Source organism: Haplochromis burtoni, unplaced genomic scaffold (assembly GCF_018398535.1).
Source record: "Haplochromis burtoni strain Fernald_Lab_line unplaced genomic scaffold, NCSU_Asbu1 Contig_44, whole genome shotgun sequence".
Classification (NCBI taxonomy): Eukaryota; Metazoa; Chordata; class Actinopteri; order Cichliformes; family Cichlidae; genus Haplochromis; species Haplochromis burtoni.
In genome coordinates this window covers 1,662,580-1,680,792 of record NW_024582405.1, presented here as the reverse complement: position 1 = coordinate 1,680,792, position 18,213 = coordinate 1,662,580, and the positions used below count along the sequence as shown (strand labels likewise).

General features: G+C 40.7%; 1 protein-coding gene across 2 annotated transcripts in view; it reads left to right on the top strand.

The window, feature by feature from the left end:
* Positions 1-18,213, top strand: part of plxnb2a.1 (plexin b2a, tandem duplicate 1) — a 231,616-nt gene that overhangs the window by 35,093 nt on the left and 178,310 nt on the right. The gene's annotated exons all lie outside the window — the stretch shown is intronic.

Here is an 18,213-nt window from a genome sequence, read left to right as displayed (position 1 = left end):
GCATTTGATTAGCAGGAACTGGCTGGCACACACACACACACACACACACACACACACACACACACAGTTTTAAAGACATAGTTTGTCGCAGCTTGCTGGTTTTAACTATAGTCTTATCTACAGAACCACTATCAGTAGTTTAAGGATGGAGCTGATGGAGCCTTGTTTTCTCTTTATTTCTCTGTCTTTCTGTCTCTCTCTGTTGTCTTCCTGACAGTCAGTGTCTCATGCCCACGTGTGCCTCTGACAGATAAGTCATTGATGTTAATTACTTGACGCGTAGCCTGTTGGAAAGACGTCGAGAGTCGGGCACAGAAAAGAAGACCGTGGAAAGATTTGTTACTGGATTTCCAGCATCAGTAAAAGTGCTGATGATTCTCAGAAACTAGATTAGGTTCTGTGATGTATGCAAGTGATCAGTCTGAAGCAAAACAGCCAGAGCAAGGAGTTGATACTGATTATTTGGTAAAGATGTGCCAGTTGGTGCATCATAGATGGTAATGATCATTATCTATTTGGCCGTTCACAATACTGTGTTCAGAGCTGCCCTAAGTCTTCACCAAGGTGCTGGAAACAGTCCTCAGAGATTTGATCCATGTTGACATGACAGCATCACACAGCTGCTGCAGATTTTTCGACTGCGCCTCTGTGATGTGAATCTCCCGTTCCACCAAAATCCAAAGGTGCCTGTGGAGGCCATTGGAGTATAGCAAAGTCATCTGCATGTTAAAGGCAACTGTTTTGAGATGATGTGAGCTTTGTGACATGGTGTGTTATCATCCACTTTTCCATTTTCCAATTTTGGGTAGTTGTGTTGTTTGGGTAGTTGTGTTGTGTGAATTGTAGCCTCAGTTTCCTGTTTTTAGCTGACACAAGTGGCACTTGGTGTGGTCTTCTGCTGCTGTCACCCATCTGCTTCAAAGTTCAACCTGTTGTGCATTCAGAGTAGGGCTGCCACAAACGATTATTTTGATAGTCGACTAGTCACCGATTATTTTTGCGATTAGTCGACTAATCAGATCGTGCATCCATTGGACGTAAAACTACAGCTTATTGCACCAGCAGCATCTGCTCTTATATAACTATCATTAGCTTACAGCTTTAAGTGTTTCAGGTCTCTGCTAACTAAAAATAAAGACAAGATGATAGTTTATTAAATTTTAATGAAATTTGCAGATTGTTTCAGTGAAGTTTAATAAACTCCTTGCTATCTAAAATATAACAGGACACCGGAGTAAATTCTCGAGCATCTCACACTTCTGATAATCAGCTGTCTGCTTGACGTTTATTCAGCTGTGTAAAAACTATAACTTTAATCTCAGCCAAACCGATTTACTCAGGAACAAATAAAATACTAAAAAAAAAGCCAAACAATAACATTTTGTGACTCATATATATTTAACCTGAGTAGCGAAAGACGGCGGTGGGTTTGAAAACGATTTGCGGGGAGTCCGGTGTTCTCACTGCGCTAGTGAGCCTAGCCCCCGGCTCGCTAACGAGCTAGTGGGTAACAGACATCTCCGAAAACGTCGGAGCGCTTTTGAAAATATGTGGTGTCCTGATAAACTGAGCAGATATTTGAGGTTTACACAGCTACATTCTCGCCTGAAAATATGTTAAACGTTTATTTTGTGACCCAGAAAGAATAATAAGAGTAATATTAATACTAACTAGCTACCGCCATTGTTGGAAACTGCGCTGGCCGCGCTATGAATTCTGGGACACAGCTGCTGCTTCTTCTTCTTCTTCTTCTTCGGGGTTTAACGGCAGCTGACATCCTTGTACATGCAATGCTGCCATCTTCTGTTTCAGTCCGTTATTACACTCTTAAATCCTACTACTTATTCCAGCTTCAAACGACGCGTCAGTCGTCGACGATTTTGATAGTCGACGTAATCGTGACTAGTCGACAAATCGTGGCAGCCCTAATTCAGAGATGCTCTTCTGCATACTTGGGATGACTGGTTGTTCGAGTTACTGTTGCTTTCCGATCAGCTTCAAGAAGTCTGACACTTCTTCTCTGACCCCTGGCATCAGCAAAGCATTTTCATTGAGAGAACAGTAATTTCCTTTCTCTCCACACAACAGCCTGTGGTGTGAGCCTGCTCCTTTACAGAAGAGAACAAGAGCTACTGTTTCCAGCTGTAGTCCACAACAGAATGGGACGATATTTTTGGAAAGCAGCTAAATGCTTTCCATGACCAGGTCAAAGCACAGCAGTGACCTGGTCATGACATGGTGTTCGTCGGGGATGGCTGTTAGCAGCAACTGAACTTTCACAATAAGAGCGAGGAGGTTGAAAAGGTAAAAAGAGAAGATCTAAAATGAATGAAGTAAACCTGGAGATTCATCCAGGTAAAGGTTGTGTGTGGGGAACACTGTAAGGAAATAAAGTTTGTTTTTGTTTTTGTTTTTTTCTTTTTCAAGGCCTGAACTGAACTCTTATCAGTTTCATTCAATCCTCTGAAAAAGTGAAAAAGCAGTTTGGAGGCATTTCATTTTTGTCCCTGTTCTCGCAGCTTGATGAAACTCGAGTCCAGATGTTTTTAACCCGAAGTTTGTATTTTAAGTTAAATTGAGGATGTGGAGCTGTTTTTCCCACTTGGTGTGAACACATGAAATAATTCAGTTGAAAGCATTCATTTGGTGATTTGCAGGTAAAAAGATGTCTAGACGTCCTAAATATAGTCCAGACTGCAGGTCCACTGAAGTGCTGTTTAGCCTTCGGTTCCACTAAACCTGAAATCTTAAGCTGCAAATCACTGACTCACTGCTTATGACACAAACAACACGAAGGAAAAACACAGCAAAACAGCTGTTTGTTAGCAAAATAGAGTATTGAGAAGTGCCTTTTGTTGGACTGAAACTTGCATTAGATGATTGAATTATCCCATCTCTCATATTTTCCAGCTTGAAAAATGATCAGTTTAAAGTTTTAGATAAGATTGTTTGTGCTTTATGCATCACTCATCTGTCTACCTGTTGTAGGACTCGCTCTAGACACCAGTTTGTCTCTGTACTGGCATTACAGAGACAAACTATGCGTCTCTCTGTCAGGCTGACAGATTGAGCGGCGATGAGAAGCCCTCCTGAGGTGGTCTGTGCTTCATGCGTGCATGTGTGCAAATATGTTTGTGTGTGCCGTGGCATTTTATCTGTGTTTCTCGTCTGGAATTTTTCACATCTGATGAGTTAAACTGAGAGCAGGAGGAAGCATTTGGCACTTCCAAGTGCAGATGAGTGTGCGTCAGCCATCCAGTAAAGCTGCTTTGTGTGTTTATTGGTGCAATTTCCCATCTTCACTAAGTAGCTTTCAGAAAATGATTTAAATCAAATTAAGTTTAAAGTGCTTTAAATGCTCTAATAAAAAGCAAAGATGGCAGAACAAATGTGCATCCCCTCTGCTTTTATAAACAGCCAATATCCTAACGGTTGTAGCTGCAGTTTAAAATCTGTCGTTACTTATAAACAGCCGGCTGATGGAGCAGCTTTGTTTTCATTATTTACGTTGTTATGTTGCTCTTAAAATTCATTCCCAGGTGATATTAAAAAACGCTTCGGTTCAGCGCCTTTGGAACTGTAATTTCCTCCGTAGCAAATTTGCCAATTTATCCTCTCAGCTGTTTGCAGCCCTGAACTGGAATCCCCATTAACCTTGAGGCTTAGTCATTTTGGCAAATTCCCATTAACCTCCAGAACGAGTTGTTTGGTGAATTCCTATTAACCTCCAGTATTAGTCGTTTATCAGACAACAAAGAAGTGTTCGTGGGAGCGTTGGAAACTCATTTCTGGCTCATTTGGACATGTGTCTTTTTTTTCTCGCTCTCTCGCTCCCCCACAGAGTGATCAGCGGAGAACAACACATGTAACAGGCAGGTTTGCCTTCTTTAAGGGCTGAACAGATGAAATAAAAATGGTGTAATCCAGAAAAGACGGCCTGGGCTCAAATCAGTTCCAGCTTCTGCCCACAGTCAGAAGTTTTCATTTACGCTTCTAGTCTTTATAAACCCAGTAAAAAAAACTGGTCAGTAAAGAACGCACGTCCTGGTGGTAGAGGACTCCGTGAATCCCAGAGGAATGCTAATTTTTCCATGTTTTATACCAAAACAAACATGGTTGTTTTGGTATAAATTGCTCTGTTTATATGTAGTGCAATCTGAGCTGAAAGGGCAAGGAAAACGGAAGAGGTGAGTCTGAGCTTTTAGATCTCACCCTGGGTCAGCACACCTGAATCAAGTGATTAGTTCATCACCAGGCCTCTGGAGAACTTCAAGACATGTTGAGGAGGTCATTTAGCCATTTGAATCATTTGTGTTGGATCACGGACACATCTAAAAACTGCAGGACACCGGCCCTCGAGACCCCTGCTGTAGATAAAAGATGGAAACGACCGCCATGTCTTAGCTTCTAATTTTTAACTATTATTGCATGGCGGACATATGTCAGTCTCAATAAGCACGTTCATCAAAGCATCATCAGGCAAGTTGTCATAAAAGTTTTAACAGAAGAACAAGTTTTTGCAGCATGTTGTAAATATGTGTGTTTCTGTTGTAAAGCTAGAAATTTTAACGTGGGAGTCTGTGGGGAGGTTGCCTCGAGTGGCCATTAGAGGAACTGCAGTTCGTGGCACGTCTGCCTCAGCTTTTCCAAATTAGTAATTAACATCTGCCATATTCATATTTCAGTATATTATGAGTGTGAATAATTGTCTGTGTTCACCCTGTGATAGACTGCAGAGCAGATCAGTGCACACACCCCTCTCTTTTGCTCCATGTGAGCTAGTATAGTTTCTAGGACACTATACGGGCTGTAAATCTGATTTAGCATGTAATTGACAGCCCTAATAGTTTCTAATCCCGCTGAGAGCCTGTATGATAGGAGAGTGTCGATGATAGATGGAAGTGCAGTGATCGGTCACTCGTTGTTTCACTTTTGCCCCAATAAGTAAGAAGTGGCATTCGACTGGATACATTTAGCAATATCTCAGTAACTACTACTCTCACTCTTTCTCTTGCATCACATGTACTTTCTTCATGTTGGCCTCAGTCCAGCTGGGTGCCATCATACAGCAGCTCATAGCTTATTGAATAAAGCAGAAGCTTCAGCCAGTAAGAGGAGATTAGGTTGCACTCGGTGTGTGTGCTTTCCCTCCCGTGTCTCCTGCTCAGTGGTGTGTATCCATCCTCTCGCGTTTTGGAGGACTAATCTAAGCATGTCCATGAATTCTTCTATAATGTGGACCGCATATTACATAAGGTACAAAGTGAATGCTCGTTCCCAACAGAGTAGTCAGTGTTATATTTTCCTTTGTTATGTATCATGATTGCAAGAATATGCATTGAAATATTGAACTGAAGCAAAGCTGTAAATAAGTGTGGGTTAGACTGATACAGTCTTTTAGAAAAGTTATTCCTGCTAAAGGTAGCTCTACAAGCTCCTGAATCACAGGGTGAACTTTATAAACTGTCTTTTATGTGAAAAAAAGAGTTAAGTACTCAGATAAATCTACCACACTTAGTTTTTTGCAATTTAAATCTAAATGAACAGTACATTTTCAAGGATATCAGAAGTGCTATACTCATTATTTGAAGTTTCAAATAGAGGCCACACACTTTGGATACACTGATCGAGGAATATGCAAGAACCACATCCGAGAGAAGGATTTGTAAAGGGAAGATGGAAAATAGACGGCTGGCATTAAGGAGGAGCAAATATGATGTTCAGCAGTCGGAGCGATGCCAAACCAGAAGTGTATTAAGGGAGAAAAATGATTATTGGGAGAAGGAAGGCAAATAGAAGAGGAGATGAAAATGTGAGGAGAAAATGTCAAGAAGTGTAAGACGGTCTGAACCCATGGCTTCCCCGTAGTCAGCCTACGGTTGTGAAACTGAGTAAATATGAGTGAAGGAGGAGTGATGGGTTGAGATGCAGCCTGCAGCCTGGCAGTTTCTTAATGTTCTGTGTCATCTCGGTTAGTGCGATTTCCACAGTGATTTCCCCCGAATCCATTCGGCATTCAGGAGAGGACACAGCACGATGGCACGGAAGATAAAAACAGCGGCTCCCAGCAGCAGGGTGCACACATTTGGACTCAGACTAGCATGCTTCCTCATGCCTCTAATCAGCCCGAAGCAAGTCTGATTATACTTGTGTACTCATACATAGTTAATTTTCACATGTTTGGACACTCTTTTGACTGGTACTGTTTTCAAATACTGATGGCTTTTTTTTTAAGTGATGTGATTGAGAAAGCGATGGCTTTGGTGCAGGGGTATTAAACTGCTGTGCTTCTGTTTTTCAGTGGAGTGGACTTGAAAATGTTTGCAGAAGGTTGATACATTTTTTTTTTTTATCTAAAGTGGATGGAGGGGAGTAGAGTGTTGGTTTCTTAATTTGTGAGGTTACAGTAAAGACTCAAACTAAAAGTGCAACCATAAAATGATTTCTTAAACAGTAATACGATGATGCTTCCACACATTAAAAATCTGGTAGCTGTAGCTCCAATGAGTTTGGTTAAATCTGCAGTAGTTAATATTCCAGAAAAGGCCTAAAATGAACCACGGTGAAGTTGCTTCACAAATTAAGAAAAATAACTAATTGCTGGTTTCAAACCCCACTCTCCAAAGTCCTCTTCTTAGCCAATCGCAGTTAATTTCCCCCCTCTTTATTCCACTTAATATAATTCAAGTGATCTGGTCTGGAAAGGTCTGTGATTGGTCGGTCTTCAGTCATGGCTTAGATTTCCTTAAACCTGCACAGAAAAAGCAGAATTGAATTCCTTTCCACAAAAACATGAACAAATGGACTAGTGTATGCATTGATTTTAAAGATCAGTGAAATATGTTTGTGCTGTGAGTGACATTGAACGCACCCATAGACTTGATTAAACAAGTCTATGTTTAACGCATAGACTTAGACTATGTTTAACGCATAGACTTAGACTGATTTAACTGATTTAACTGATTTAAATTTAACATTTAACGCACCCAATTAGACTGATTAATGTTAGCAGCAGCCTTCTTTCCTTGCAGGTAAAGCCTGCACACCTGAGCAGTGGGGTCGAGTGGATTAATGTCATTGTGAAAAGTCCCTTTTTTCTAAGAATAGCTTACCCAGCTATCTGAATTCCTGAAGACTATCCCGATGAAGCTGTTAATGTCTCAGAAGCTCATCATCATTTGCTTCTTACACGTTGTTAACAGACATGCTGAAGTCAGCTGCAGGTCCTTTGGTGACTTTGAACTAGAATATCAAATGTGGGACTTTCTTTATCTTTTTGTTGTATTTTGTGTTTGACCAGGTGGTTCCTCAGATTAGTTGTTGCCATGGACACCTTTGTATTTTGGACATTGTCTCCATTGAGTTTTGAAAAGTGTAACCACACCTGTAACCACACCCTGTTTGTGTGTTGCTTGTTCTTCAACATATTGCAGAAGTGATGTCACATGGTCTTTCTCTGAGGCTCTGGGACTGAAATTTGCCACTGATGGATTTGGTACTCAGTAGTCACACAGCTGACATACAGATGTTTGAAGTGGAAAAACAAAGAACTGCAGAACTTCGTGGTGCACGTGTCTTCCTCTTGCTTGTTTAAACATTCTCACCACAAAGAGGTGCAGTGTTAACTATTTTGGGATGGACACATTTGAACCAACTATGTGCACAAATCAGATATGACTAGTTAGTTTAGCTGATTGGTATTTCCGTGATTGACGTGTGAGGCCAGGGAAATTTTAAACATCTGGATGGTTGCTCGGGCACATCCTTGCTCCTTAGAGGAGCAAAGCCACTGAACAAGTTAATGTCCTGCCATGAATTAAGACCTGCAGGAAACTTTAAATAACTGTCACAGGATATTATCACTATGTAAATGTGTCAGCTTTCATAAAAGCCACATCATAACTCGCAACGCACAACCCAGGAATGTGTGTGTGAATGTAAGCAGGCAGTAAAGCCCTTTAACAGTCACATCCTGTTCTTAGATGACTTGCAGCTTGTGATCTCTAGAACCCATGAGAACAGGAGCTTAAGTGGGTTTGAAGCATCCTGACAGTGATTGATACCAGCAGGAAGCTCTGAATACAGACCACACTGCTGGTCCTTATCAGTGACACATCCGGCACATCCAAAGCAAGATGTCAGCTGTTTGCAGAGGGAAAGGAGACGTGGTCTGACTGCTAGTGGGGAGTCGGCAAAGAAGTTCTGTCAACAACCTTAAAACTCTTTCACGACAACACTAAACAGCTTTGTGAAATAATCTGCTGTTTGTGTTGGATCCAGATCCTTTGATGTTTAAGAAATGAGCTGCAGGCGTGAGATTAAAACTAAAAACTGGACACCTCCAGTCACACGTGATTCATCGAATTAGTTCCACAAACCTCGGGAGCATTCGGCGGTAAACTGCAGAGATGGAAGAACAGTTAGCATAATTGCTATTATGGTTGTTTTGCTACGCTGCATCTGTCTCTGTGCTCTTTTTCTGGTCTAATTGTTTTGAAACTGCCGAGTTAGAGGTCTCAAAAGAGCAGCAATATGATCGAAATATACACCGAGCAGCTAAATTACCAACAGAGGAACTTCAATTTCTGTCCTTTTTACTGAGGCTTTATTGGCAGTACGGGCTCTGCATCGCAGTCTTTTCCTCAACAGAAGTCATAAGTTGATGGGAGGGGGTGAGTCACAAATACGGGCCTTTTGCTGAACTATAAGGACACTAAGAGGCGGGTTTGTCCCTGTACAGTTTTGAAAATCAGCTCAGATGGCACCTGCAGTTCATGAGGTGGACCACAGATCTAAAATACAACTCCCTGGACATAAAAGAAGAGAAATAATAAGATTTGAATGTAGCAATTAAACCATCCGTCTGGGTTCAGTTTGTTGGAGTGGTCTTTGATCGCATTCCTAAAAGGCCCAGATGTCTGCTGGTTCTAGTTCTAATGATGTGATTGAGGATAATATTACGTCTTGGGTGGCTCGTACATCTAATGAACCTTTGCAGGAGTTCAGATCTCACTTAAAAGTTAACATCCAGGACTAATTCTTAATTCAAATTACATTATGAGTATTTTTATTTGAATTTTGCAATTTCACTTGTGGTCGGGGTGGGAAAAAAACCCTTGTAGCTTTCTCAGACTGCCCCCATAAAGTGAAGTCACTGTAAGCAAGTTTATCATGCCAGTTTGTTTAGTGTTCGTGTTGTGTGCAAGTAGGCAATATTAAAGCTATTCCAGGATTAGCAATAAACTCTCACTCTTTATAGGTTAATAAAGCTACTTTGCAGCTAAACTCATGTTTGTTACTTTTATATTGATGCCAACTTCTCTCATTCGTTTCACTGGAGTTGCAATTTTGGTGTAGCACGTTGGTCATTGCTTGGTTATTGCATTTGCGTGTATTTGCATGGAAGATGTCAACTCAACACTCAATGGAAACCATCACTGCTGCTGGATTGGACTTCAAGTGGACTTCAATGAATTATAACAGGGATAGCTTATCAGCCGGTGTGTCTCCAGCTGTCTGTGTGCAGCTCAAGGACGACAACTGTAAGCCCATCTCGTCTCCAACAACAGCAGGTAGTTCTGAAGAAAGGCAACCATTTAGAGGCTACAGAGTTGGATGATTTTGTTGCAGGAAGTGGTTGAGACCAAAGATGGAGCTAAAAGATGAATGAACCTTAGGTGCTGGTCAAAGGAGCTTGCAAAGAAAAGCGTCTGGACTACGATGACCTGGATGACTGAGAACCTTCACAGACCTTAGGTGCTGGTATATCTCACTGGGTATCACAAGCAACCCATGTTTCTTCAAGCTATGGCAGAAGCCACGGTTTGAATCTACCCATGCGTTTTCTTTCCTTTCTTATCCTCACTGTCCTGTCAAAATCAAAAACTGTATTACATGTGAGGAAAAATGCTTTTAATGCATTTGCCGGTCCGAGACATGACTCCAAATTAATGCTAAAAACCTTTTAATATGCAGAGTTTGTGTTAACAGCTGTTGCTGCTCTAGAAGTAAAATAAAAGGAGCTTTTCTTTTCAGATCTGTTGCTTTGTGATGTTAAGATGCTTTTTATGTACATTTGTAGGCTGCTTCCACTTTAGGCTTTTCACTTGTCTGGATTTAGATCCAATCAGCTGAACTAATAGAATACTAAGAATGCTTTTGAATTCTGAGAAGCAAGCACTGCTGCAGTGGTCTGACTAATATCCCGGATATATTTGTCCACTGGCTCCTGCTGTACACTGAACTCTTATCCATTTCCTGCCCTAAAACCAAAATGAATGTGCAAAGTGCAGCTCTTCTGCGACTAAAGGTGCCAAATAATTTATGACTTTCGGGAGTTTCTCTAAAGTCCAGTGGATCTTTTTTTCCCCGTTCTTAGCTCAGCAACAGAAGGGCTTGAAATGGAAGCGTTGAAAGCCAAAAATCTTATCACAGAGACAGAGTAATGGTCGAGTCACTGGTATTGATCAACAACCCTATCAACTTCAGCAGATATATTGTGGTCATTTTTCTGCTTTGGGCCCCAGTAGAAATCTTTGTTATTGACCTCCTAAAGTATAGATGACAGGCATTAATGAAATATGATGGGTCCCTGTCTCCATGTCTGTAAACTGCTCAGTCGTAAAATTAACATTTTGAACAAAGCACAGCTTGAGTAAGAGAAATTGAGCAACTTTTTTGAGCCAGACCCTTCAGTATTCCTGATTCGGTCCAAACACAGGCCTACAAAACCGCAAGAGTGATAATAAACCCTTTGTCATTATGCCACCCATTTCAACTACTTAAATTTTGTCTGGACAAATTAGGATTTACCAGATGAAAAGATGAAACGGTCCTCAAGATGATAGTAAAGAAGCTTGATTTAAGAGCTCACAGTTACATAAGTGGACAGGTAGCACTCAAAAGAGAGATTTACACATATTAATATTTATCCTGCATTTCCCTCGCTTGAGCCAGATTTCATAATATGCTCCAGACCTCAGCAGCTTCCTCAGTACTCCCAATAGATCAAGTTTGATTATTTGAGATTAAGGTAAAAAATAACCTCAAGAGACAGATTGACAGCCCTGAGAGATGGATTAAATAGCCTGGATATGAGCATCTTCCAGCAGTCTAATGAGTTTCTGAACGGCCAGAGGAAAGAGGAGGTCGTGGCGATGGAGAGGATTTAATAAGACCACCCACAGAGAAATGGGAAGAGATGAAGAGCAGGCGGGCAGAACTTTGTTTCACCTTCTGAACCTCATTATGGAAATATGCTACATTTCTGATTGCTTGGCTGCATTTGTGTTTGTCCCTGTGTGTTTCTCCAGCTGATGACTGAGGCTGGAAAGAGATTAAGTCGTGAACAGTGCAGGGCCGGGTACTGTGGAGTAGAGCTTCTGTAACATATGTTGAATGTCAGGATTTTATAGCTTGATGAAAACAAAGAAGTCTTCCACAGAGAGAAGGTGCAGAGGACATCCTTGTTTACATTTTTTTTTTTTCCAGTTATTTGTGGAAGTCGTTTAGTTTTTTTTGGCTGAAGCTGTAGGTCTCTTGTCTCGCAGCTTATTATGGTTCAGAGTTAAACTGGGATTGCTCTTAAGAAAATTTGTCTTGTTTAAGTCACTCCTGTAACCTTTATCCATAAAGAGAGTTCATGCAATGTTATGATCAGTAGCTGAGCTAAGGTGTGGACCTAACCACCATAAAGTTGCTGGGAACCCTTCACCACCAGTGTTGGTGTTGCACACACATACTTCTCGAACTGGAGATAAACCAGTAACTATTATTTTATTTGCAGGAGGTTCTTGCAGAACTATTTGTCAGGGGTGTATCATTTAACAGCATTTCATTTGTAAATTATCTTGTTAATCTTTTAAAAAGATTAGCTTCCACAGCCGTTCTAATCTTCAGTTGTGGGTTATTTAAACGAGAGCCTTCGCTGTCACTTCTACATGATAGTCATGCGTGGATAAGCAAATAATGGCCGAAAAGATGTACTCTAGCCTGGGGAGATTTGCCAAAAAGAAGAATAATTAGCATGATATTAGTTTCTGTGCCCATCCCAGTGCAAGTCAGAGCCTGGCCAGCTCTGTAAAAGCAACAGTCGTAACTGTGGAGGTGGCCTGAAGACTCAAGAGTGGTTACAAGCCGGCTAACACAAGGAGGTGCATCCATCTTAGTAACAAGCAATGAATCAAAGAGTGCAGAACTATTGTTTACTGTTCAAATATTTAACCATCTCTCCATTTTCTTCCACTTACCCAATTGAGGGGTTTGTCTGGGTCATGAAGTCTGGAGCCCATCCCAGCTGGGTACATCCTGGACAGGTCGCCAGTCTGTCATACAGACATTCACCATCACATTTACACCTATGGTCAATGTGGGATCACCAGTTAACCTAACCCCATGCATGTTTTTAGCCAGTGGAAAGACACACGAGTACCTGGCAGAAAATGCACTCCACATAGAAAGACTGAATTCAAACCCCATAAAGCAAGCAGACATTCACCTCTGCAGCCAATATTAAATGCATTTGATATGCTCTGAATTTGCATTTCGTGTTAGTTAGTGAATGTGAGCATACTGAGGCTTTTTGAACTAGGGAATTATGTACCTGTTGACACAGTAACTTTAAATGTATTATAGTGCTAATGTGAACCACCAGTTTTTGTTTTATACCTCCATAGCATGGTAATACTTTGTCTCATCTAAGCCCAGACAGACAACAAATGGGAACAAATAGAAGTTTATGAATATTCATGCACAGAAACTTGTGAGGAAGCCAAATAATCAAGTTTAAAAATCACAATATCAAAAATATTCAATCAGTGAAAATAATATAATTATGCATTAATCTCCATTATATTATTCTTTAATCAGTTGGGTTTTTTTATGTGGGGGGAAAAGTCGTGACAGCAAATGTGCGTTGCAGGTTCCCAGAGCTAAAGCTGACTCTTTGAATGTGTCGTTTAGTTGAACTAATATTAAAATCAAACACTTTTTCTAAATAAAATAAAATAAAGAGAGAAACATCAATTCAGATATTTGGCATTCTTCCTCATCATTTTAACATTTAACTTGACCTTGTGAAATAGCTTTATGGGTAAAGTGAAAGTTTGTTGGTAATAATATTTCTTACTTGTAAAGCACTGACAGAATGATAACAACGAGTCTTCAGGCAGAGGCTCCTGCTTTATCGCAGGCACTCATGCAACCTTTGACCTCTGCCTCAGTAGTTGGACACTTCATTGTTTGATCTTGAGGTCATGACCCTCGTGCGACCCTGACAGATCCCTGAAAGCTTTTCCCTGCCACAGCTTTGTCTTCTAGATAACGCTCAGACGTGTACCCTTGTATAGACGAGTCGCTGTGCCAAGTCATGAATTCTGAAGTTGGACGTGCTGACAGATCTCTCCATGGTGCTCTCTGTCCACCAGAACAAAGCATGGAGTTAATTAATGCTTTGTTACTCTTTTTTTTTTTTATTGCTTTGAAAAAGAGCTGTTATCATACTGACGTTGTCTGAGTGTGTCTGGTTGTTATAAAGCCGTTGCTAATGCTTGTTTAGTTGTTAAATGAGTAAAGTAAGGGGTTCGGAGTGTTCCATATATAAAAGGTGCCGGTGTTGGTGCACAGTTGGCTCCTCCTCGCTGCTGTTTTAGACGCAACCACATTTAAATGGGTTTGAGGAGCAATCCTTAGTCTGACCAGCAGAGGTTGGGTTGTTGTCTGATCTGTGGGCTGCATCTTCCAATCATTGGTGAATTTCTTGGGGCAACTCCTTCCATATCCACCCTTCCCAGTAACTTTGTGGTGCTGTGTGAATACCAGTTTTGTTTTTTGTTTTGTTTTTCTTTTCTTAGTGGAAGTTATTTTGAGTAAAGTGAACAGAGGCTCATGTGGCAGCAAACTTGTGCACCAAGGTTTAGGGATTTGTGCTTTCAATAGGAACAAGTAGACCTGCCTATCAAAGAGACAAAAATAGTCAGTTTGGTGTTTTTGAGGCATACGCCACATCGGTATCTTACATCAGAATCAGTATTTTTGAATTGTTAGTTGAATCCTAGAAAGACTGAACACAAGAACAATGTTTACACTGTTGACTGGACTCTGTGTATTTAAACAACCTGAAATAAGACGCTGTTTTGTGAGGTTAAACTGCTGGATCAAAACTGTCCCAAAATCTACTCGTCTGCTAGGAGGTCCAGCAGTTAAGGATGTCATCTATTTCAGGCTTATTTAAAGTTTCTATCTTTAGTCTATTGTTGTGGTGGAGTTGTTTGGAAGCTGAGGTTTGCTCGGTTCTTTCCCAACCTAATTTCTTCATGTTGGGTTTTGGTGTTCTCTGCATTTCCACTCCCAAAGCAGAGTCCTGCCCCTGTACATGGGAAAAGGGGAAAGCCCCTTTGGAGCTCTCTGAGGAATACTGGCGTGCTGTGGTGTGACATAGCAGGAGGTAATTAAGAACAGACGTACTGCAGCACGAGGACAAATGACCTCTGCAAGTGATTCAGTGATTCTGTGCACTTTCCCATGCAAGCCTTCAATTTTTTTTAAACAGGAAGCTGCTCATGGCTGTACGGTACTTTATCTTATCAGTACTAATGGAAATTCAGTGTGTGATTCTGTCTTGACCGTATTTTTCTAGGCCTTCTTCTCTTCACATTGTCCAGCAATTTGTAAACAAATACTTGGTTTAATGAAATGTTTAGTGGAAATTGAAAATAAGGCCAAGGATAAAATTGCTGCCAACATATTATGTCCCTCTAATCACGAATTCAAGTGTGTATTATATAAAAATTAGACTTTATTGTTCTCCAATTGCACCCATTGCGTTGATGAGTCCAACGTTATAATGGCCAATAAGATGACGACGAGACCCTAGAGCAATCAATCATAATGAGCCATAATGATTTAATATTTATATGAACCGATGGTGCAGCCAAAGGTTTTGAATATCAGTCTAGATATTGTTGATCTGCTACAGGTTGATACTAAGTGTGAAACTAATTTTTAAGGGGAATAAAAGACAGAATAGTGTAGTTGAAAATCTAAGTGTTTTAAAATAATTTAATACCAGCTGATTTAGCTAAAGCTTTCAACAAAATGTAAGGAAATGGCTTCTTTTACTTTGTGTCCAAAAATATCTATGCTAGGGTCTGGCATAGATCAATTTTGCAGCAATGTCCTCATAGTTTCAAAGCACCTTGTTGAGTTTTTGTCTCCCTATGAGCGACTGCTGTGATCTGCTAGTGACTAAAGCTAACAAGGAGTTTTTCAGGAGCATTTTATAACCCTGTGCAAAAAGTCTCACCCAGCAACAACCAGCAACCAATTGGCAACTGGTTGAAGCATGTGCATATAGGCCTGTGAGATTTCAGAGCAATCTTCAGCAAGCTCTCGCCAATTATCGCGGAATACGCAATTTTTCTAGCAGCATGCACTGGTAAAATGCTGCCCCCTGATGGTTAGATTTTTATTTTTTTTTTGCATTTTTTTTGCATTTTTTCTGCATTGTTTCCCAGTCCTGTCAAATATCTGCATGAGCCAGAGCTTCACTCCTCATTAGGTCTCAGTGTTTGACAGGCCCTCTGCAAATTCTGGAAACAGCCCTCTGTGAATTAACTTTATGGGTGTAATACTCGAAAGCCAGCCAATAAAAACAGTAACGATACCGCAAATGTTTTCAGGCTGTCGTTAATACTAGCTCCCCATGCGTTTCTGGCTTTGCATATTTTAGTTATAGCTTGAAACCATGTAAATTACCCTCAGGTTTGTATGCCACTGTGTTCTTAATGAATTTCTAAGCTATATTGGAAGATAATTTGTTAAGCTTCTTGGTTTTTGGATGCGAAAGTATGCCCAAAGTTTAAAAAGATCATTACAGAGTCTGGTCCAGATCTACCTCCGGTATGATTTTTTTTATTTTCCATTGAGAGTATTTAAAATGCCATAAGGATGTAAAGAAACCAACACAGAGCTGGTGTTTGCATTTCTGTCTTTGCCACGTTACAGCGCCTAACCTCTGCTGACTCATTTCTGCCCTCTGCTCGCTCTGTGTCTTTGTTCACTGCCTTTTCTGTCCGAGGATTATGGGATTTGCTCATTTCTCAGTGGACTTGATGTTACATAACTCGGTCAGAAGCTTTAAATTTGCACCATACGCTGAAATGCATCGGCGTACTCAGACATCACTCTCCTGCTCGTTCTGGGATCAACATTTCTGCTTTCATGTCATGTATGAAAGAGAATCGTGTTTGCTTTTAGAAATCCTTTTCTTTTTTTCCCCGGGGGTTTTGCTTGGTTCATTTTTATTGTTGCCTTTTTTTTTTGTGTTGCATGAAAGACAAAAAAGCCTTTGTTTTCCAATTGGCATGCAGCTGTTTACCAGTGGCTACCACAGAGGAGGACAGTTCAGGGGCATGTTTTCATGCGTTCTTTAGCATCAAAGACGAGCAGTCCTTCCATGAGTTTACCATTGATCTGGTGTGGATTGTTGGTGATCTCCTCTATGGAAAGCAACCACACAGAGCTTCTGTATTGATATTGAAGCCTTTTGAGTTCTTTCTTTAAAGACTACGCCTGTGAAGAATTCACCTTTGACCTGTTCAGAAATCAAAGAGCTCTATCTATCCCCTGTCGATTGTCTAACTCCTAAAACAACATCTGAATGTTTCTCCATTTGCCTCTAGTGCCTGTAGTGCTCTCGTTGAGGTAGAAATGGCTGATGAAGTTCAAAGGTCGAAGTAGAGGGCACGGTGGTGGTACAGGCTTCAACCAGAAGCCCTGGATTAGCTACTCCATGTGGGAGTACTAAGCACTGTTTTTAGACTTATTTCAGGTGTTATTCTGGGTTTTCTTTCGGATTATTACTTTTATGGACAGCCCTTGTTTTTATTTGTTTTGCCAGTAAAGTTTCTAACTCCAGCACCTTTAACCAGAGGGTGGAATTTAATGTTGCACTGAAGGGATTAAGTGCTGTCACTTTTAATAGATGTTAAATATAAGCCCCAGAGAGAACAGCACAGTTGTGTTGGCCTATGTGCTCACACATTGGGTGAGGATGGGTGTTTACTTTCCATTTCACAGCCTATAACAGCAACAATGCACCAAATTATGGTTCTGCATCATTCACACACTGCAGAGAATGATGTCACCTATTTGTATACTGGGTGGAGTAAGTGAACAGGTAAAAGTAATAAGGCTAAAATAAGGTCCAAACCAAACAGAAAGCACGACGCTGAGTGGATTGGGGAGAGTGGCCAGGGTGATCTCAGTTGCAATCATTAGGAACCTGCGAGGCAAGACAGAGGGGTAACCATACACCACGGCTGGCCAAAGCAGGATGGTTGTCACACGCCAAACCTACCTGGTTAGTTTTAGGAAATCACGATGATTTAGATTAAAATGGCAGCAAGGGTAACCTCATGTTAGAAAGCAAAGTTCTCCGAACTGAACTATTTACTTCACTAATGTAAGTGTTATTTTTAAAAATCAACCACTGTTATCGTCTTTCTGGTGAGATCAAAGTTTGCCATCGTAACATTCAATGCAGTACTTTAATGATCTACCAAACATCAGAATTGCTCCTGTATCATGGTATACCTGCAGTGATGCATTTTTAGAGTTAGATTCTTGTATTCGGGCCATTACAGTGGAAGACGATGTAGCCAGTGTTTACGGGGCTGGAAAAGGCTCCTGCGAGTCCCTGAATTGTCTTGTAATTCTATCAGACTGACTTAGGAAAACTTGTAAATCCACCGTAAAACTTCAAGGTCGGAACAAAGCGCGTATTAATGTGTTGATAGGAGTCTGTAAACTCTGAGTGGGTGTCAAGGAGCAAATCTAATACTCAGGAAGTAAAATTCCGTTATCTGAGTTGCCAAGTTTTATTGATGACCTGATTCCATCCGTCCAATTGGAGTTCTCAGAAGAGCACAATGTGCATTCATGATGCTGGATGTTTTTTGATTTTTTTTTCCCCTTTCAGAGTTTGATTTCAAGGTTGAACGATTATTTTTCTATCCTTGTTTTGTAGCTTGACCCCTGAGTGAATGTCTTCTGAATGGTAATTCAGAAGACTGTTGATCCATGCTGTGGAATTTAGAGCAGTGGTTTTCCAAACTGTGGCTGCTACATTACAATATGTCAGATATTCTTCATCATTATTTTACTAAGTCGTGTGTGTGTGTGTGTGTGTGTGTGTGTGTGTGTGTGTGTGTGTGT